General features: G+C 40.5%; 1 non-coding gene across 1 annotated transcript; it reads left to right on the forward strand.

Annotated features, from left to right (window-relative positions):
• Positions 1–4,730: 4,730 nt before the first annotated feature.
• On the forward strand, positions 4,731–4,864 carry LOC111823517. Its single transcript, XR_002826547.1, has one exon. It is a non-coding gene; the product is annotated as a small nucleolar RNA SNORA51 (small nucleolar RNA).
• The last annotated feature ends 620 nt before the right edge of the window (positions 4,865–5,484 follow it).

Genomic DNA, 5,484 nt, shown 5'->3' on the forward strand with positions numbered 1-5,484 from the left:
TCAGATGAAAAGTACTGCAGTTCCTTAGTTTGCTCCAGATTTGAGTCTGGGACGGTTACGGCTGTGTGAGTTTGGCCCCAGTGACACTCAGGGTGGTCGTTCCATGTTTGTAGTGTGCGGAGCAGCCTCATGGGAAAGAGAAAATGATCTGTAGTCTCAGTTTACATCCTTAACCTCAGATGTTGGGGGCACGTGTCACGGATCACAAGGCAGATGAGACTCAGAGAATGTGTGATTCACTGCTACCTGTCAGCACTGGGTGAAGAAAACACAAACCAGCTGGTCCCTAGTGCTTTTGTGTACCATGGGTGACACATGTAATTATGGCGTCCATGGGTGGATGCGGATGTAGTTGGAAAATAGGTGTGTGTGTTTCTGTTGTGTTGTGTGTGTGAGTAAAAGGCTTGGCATTTGATGGATACATTTTATGGATACATAGTCTCTTAGCAGTAAACCATCTTGATGCATCTCTGTGGACACCTGTCCTCTTCCTCCAGTTCATCAAACTATTTTATCCCTTGAAATGGACTGATTTTTAGGAAGTAGTTTACATAACTTTTAAAGCTTCAGAAACCTTTTTAGCCTAATTGAAGCTAAAATTAGCCTGTTAATAAACTTTACAGAAATGCTAGACATTTTTACATACACTATTTGGATTTGTAAAAGATACTTTCATAGAATTATACCAGTAATTTCACCTCTTGAGAAATCTGGATCAGTTAGCATTCTTTGCTTTCTGGAAGGGTGGTATTTTGAAATTTTTGACAAGAACCATCAGTTTGAATTTTAAAGTGGATTTGGTCTGGTAAATTGAATAGAAATTTAATTTTTCAGCCTAGTGAAATTGAACTTTTTAGTAATGAAAATAACTAATTTTCTGTATTTTTATAGTTCACCCCCTCCTCAACCAACACAACACAATTTTTTTCTCACCCTTTGGCAAGTCAGGTCTTTATGTGGATCAAATTCATATAAATAAAAAATATTCGGCCCTGGCTGCTGTGGCTTAGGGGGTCGGGCGCTGTCCTGGGCACGGACAGGTCGTCAGTTGGATTCCTGGTCAGGGCGCATGCCCAGGTTACTGCCTCCATTCCCAGTAGGCGGTGTGCAGGAGGCAGCCGATGGAAGTTTCTCTCTCTCTCTCCCCCTCTCTCCCTCCCCCCCTCTCTCCCTCTCTCCCTCTCCCTCTCCCCCCCCTTCCTCTCTCTCCCAAATCAATTTAAAAATCATTAAAAAAATATTTGGGTGGATAAGGCATTAATGGAAATCAGTTGCGGATTGAGGGGAAGGGGAAAAATTCCCCCTTTCCCCCTCTGGTTCTTTTGGCTAGCTGCAGAAGCACATCAACAGGATTTTATATTGACGATATAAAATCACATTTAATCATTTGTGTGGGAACCCCACATGTAGGGAGGTTCAGAGATAGAAAGGGGGGGTGGAGGTATCGAAGACATTCTGAACTAGGGTTGAGGGAAGGTACCTTGGATTTTGGTAAGTAGAAGTTTGCCCTGCCCTATAGATGGTCAAAAGAAGTTAGTTATCTCTGATAATTTTTCTAATTCAGATTTCCCTGGATAGCTACAGGGGAGTGGGCAGAAGCTTCTCTTGAGCCTGAAGCTAAAATCGCCTTTAGCTCACAAGAATCTGCATACCACTGAGGCACATTTTGTGGGGGCTTGTTCTGGACCCCCACAGTATCATCCATTTGTTTCTTTTTAAATAACAGCTCCATTGAGGTTTATTTCCTATACCATGAAATTCACCCTTTTGAAGTATACACGTCATTGGTTTTTAGCGCATTCACAGAGTTGTGTGGACAGCACCACTGCAGAGCATTTTCCTCCCCTTAAAGAGACCATACCCATTAGCAGCAGTCCTTTCTTTCTTTGCCTGAGTTCCTGGCAACATGAATCTCTTTCTGTCACTATGGATTTGCCTATTCTGTACATTTCTTACATGTGGAGTCATACAATATATGATCGCTTATGTCTGGCTTGGCAGCTTTAGCATAATATTTTCAAGGATTATTGGTATTACAGCATGTATCAGTGTTTCATTCCTTTTTATGGCTGAGTAATTAATATTCCATTGAATGTTTATCTATTTGTTGATTGGACATTTAGGTTGTTCACACTTTTTGTCTATTATGAAATTTGTGTACAAGTTTTTGTGTGGGCACATGCTTTCATTTTGCTGGATCATATGGTTACTCTTTGTTTACCCTTTGAGGAACTGCCAGACTGTGTTCCGAAGTGGTTGCACCATTTTCTAGCACTGATGCGGGTCCCATTTCTCCCCAGCTGCATGTTATTGTCAGTCTTTATATTGTAGCCTTTCTCGTGAAGTGCATCTTCTCGTTTTTGTTTGCATTTTCTTCATGGTACTGAGCACCTTTTCATGTTCCTATTGGCCATTCTTCTTTAGAGAAGTGTCTATTATAATCCTGCTCCCATATTTCAGTTGGGTTATTTATCTTTTTATTGTTGAGTTGTAAGAGTTCTTTATATATTCTGGATGCAAGTCAGGTAAATGATTTGCAAATATTTTCTCCTATGTTGTGGGCTGTTTTTTCTCTTTCTTGATGGTGGCCTTTGAAGCACAGAAGGTTGTAATTTTGGTGTAGGCCAACTTACCTGCTTTCTTTTGTCAGTTATGCATTTGGTATCATCTCTAAGAAGCCATTGTCGAATCCATGGTCAAGAAGACGCACATCTGTGTTTTCGTCTAAGAATTTTCGTTCTTATATGTAGGTCTGTAAGAATTTTGAGGTTTTTTTTAATATAGTACGAGGTATAAACATACAGACCCCCCAAATTTTTTAGAGACAGCCATAATTTCAAATATTTATTTTGTCCTATAAATCATCAAAGTCCCAGAAACCCCAATACTTAGAAGAATACAATCTGTATATCCCAGAATGGCCTCTATAACCAAAACTGCTTTGTCAGACTAGGTCTACATATTTTCAGTGCTGAGTATATATGTCGTCTGTATAGATACAGGGTTTAGGGCTCATACCCATTACTCAGAGGTCTTAAAAATCTAATAGGAAGCAGAATAAGGAATAAAAAGGTACATAGAAATCCAGGCCAGCACATGTAAGAAACTGTGGGAGAGCACCCTTGTCGGAGCAGCCACGGGAGTGAAGTCACAGAGACGTAGGTGACAGGCGGGTGAGGGGAAAAGGCACCGCTGGCCCCGGGCTGTGACTGCCTCACTCCTTGTCCAGGCCTGGTCCTCGTCCCCCACAGCTAGTATTGTCGGGGAATGAGGAAGGAGGAGTGATCCTCTTCAGTGTGGGTCCTCTCTACACCCGGGAAGAGGAAAGACCCCCCTCCCCGTGTGTGTGTGTGTGTGTGTGTGTGTGTGTGTGTGCGCATTTGCAAGGGGATATGTTGGGGGTATTTGTTGTACTAGTATGAAGTTGAAAATATGAGGCCATATATTTTATAGAAATTCATTCAACAAATTAAGCTAATAATTATTGGGTATCTACTATGTGATCTGAGGTTTAGGATTCTCAAAAAGTACATTACAAAAAACTGTTCCAAAGGCTACTGAAGTTAAAACATTGAGTTATGACATGTTCAGTCTTAAGCGTTTGAGAAAGTAACTATACTGGATGTTGAGATAACCCTGTGAAAAGACATTCTGTTACTTGTATTTACATTCTAATGTGGAGAGACAATCAAGGAGCAAATAAGAAAAGGGGGGAAAAAGCCAGGTGGGGATGAGTGCTGTGCAGATAGTAGAAGGGGGTGATGTGGTGGAGACTGACTGCAGGGGTCAGGGAGCGTTTTCTGAGGACCTGCTGTGGAACCAGGTCTCCGTGACTGGAGCTGGCCCTGTCCCATCTGTGCAGAGCATTTTAGGCAAAAGAGACAAAACTCTTCAGGTGAGAACGAGCTTGCTGTATAAGGAACAGAACAAGACCCACTTTTGTATAAAGAATCGCAAGAAAGATTGGGGAATTGTAACTTTATTCCGAATGGTTTGGGGAAGCCATTAGAGGATTTCATGTCCTTGTTTGGTGAATTGATTTATATTTCTAAGGACTACTCTAGCTTCTATGTAAGGCTGTGAAAGTGTCTTATAAATTGTTAGTTTATTGTGTGATGTGGCTGTATACATATACATATATATATACACAAATATATTTTTCCCTAGAACTGTTTGAAAGTTGTTTGCAGATTTGATACTCCTTTATCCTTAAATACTTGTGTGTATTTTGTAAGAATAAGGGCTTTCTCTTACGTAACCACAATACAATGATCAAAGTCAGGAAATTAACATTGTATAATACTCTTATGTAATTCTTAATAAGAATGAGTTTCCACAAATCTTATTCAGATTTTGTCAGTTGTCCGATTAATGTTTTTTTTTATAAAGATAAAACCTCAGCCCTAACCGGTTCAGCTCAGTGGATAGAGCATCAGCCTATGGACTGAAGGGTCCCAGGTTCGATTCCGGTCAAGGGCAAGTACCTTGGTTGTGGGCACATCCCTGGTAGGGAGTGTGCTGGAGGCAGCTGATCGATGTTTCTCTCTCATTGATGTTTGTTTCTGACTCTCTCTCCCTCTCCCTTCCTCTCTGTAAAAAATCAATAAAATGTTAAAAAAAAAAGACAAAACCTCAGATTTTGTGTGTATGGCAGTTATCAAGCTCCTTTAAGTGGAATAGTAATGTCTGTGTTTTTCATGATATTGATGTTTTTAAAGACTATAGAACTAGGCCTCCTGGTGCTTACCACAGGCTGTGTGCTTACACTGACTGTACAGAAATAGGAGGCAGAGTGAGTAAACTCACCCCATATACACCTCAGCTCAGGCTCTGCCTGGTCTGTATTGTGAATGGGGAGACATTGAGAAAAAAAAAAAAGAATGAAAAAAAAAAGAATATAGAACTAGTTATTTTGTAGAAAGTCTCTTAATACAGTATGTCTGATGCTTTCTCATAATTAGTCAGAATATGCACTTTTTTGGCAAGAATACCACAGAAGTGATGTTGTATTCTTATTACAACACGCCAAGTGGCAGATGATGTGATTACTGATGTGGTTAACTTTGATTGGTTAAGGTGTCTACTAGGTTTTGTAACATACCAGTTATTTTTAGGGAGGGATACTTGGAGACTCTTTAAATATCCTGTTAATACTCAAACTTTTTTCCACTAGTTCTTTTTTTGTAAATATGTTTTTATTGATTTCCGAGAAGAAGGGAGAGGGAGAAATAGAAACATCAATGATGAGAGAGAATCATTGATTGGCTGCCTCCTACACGCCCCCTACTGGGGATTGAGCCCACAACCTGGACATGTGCCTTTGGCCGGAATTGAACCTGGGATCCTTCAGTCTGCAGGCAGACGCTCTATCCACTGAGCCAAACCGGCGCGATCTGTCCATTATTTTAACATCCATCGATGATTATTTTCTGAATCTGTTGTGAAGATTGACAAATGGTGATTTTCTAATCCAGTTATTCTTGT

This window comes from Myotis lucifugus, unplaced genomic scaffold (assembly GCF_000147115.1).
Source record: "Myotis lucifugus unplaced genomic scaffold, Myoluc2.0 scaffold_526, whole genome shotgun sequence".
NCBI lineage: Eukaryota > Metazoa > Chordata > Mammalia > Chiroptera > Vespertilionidae > Myotis > Myotis lucifugus.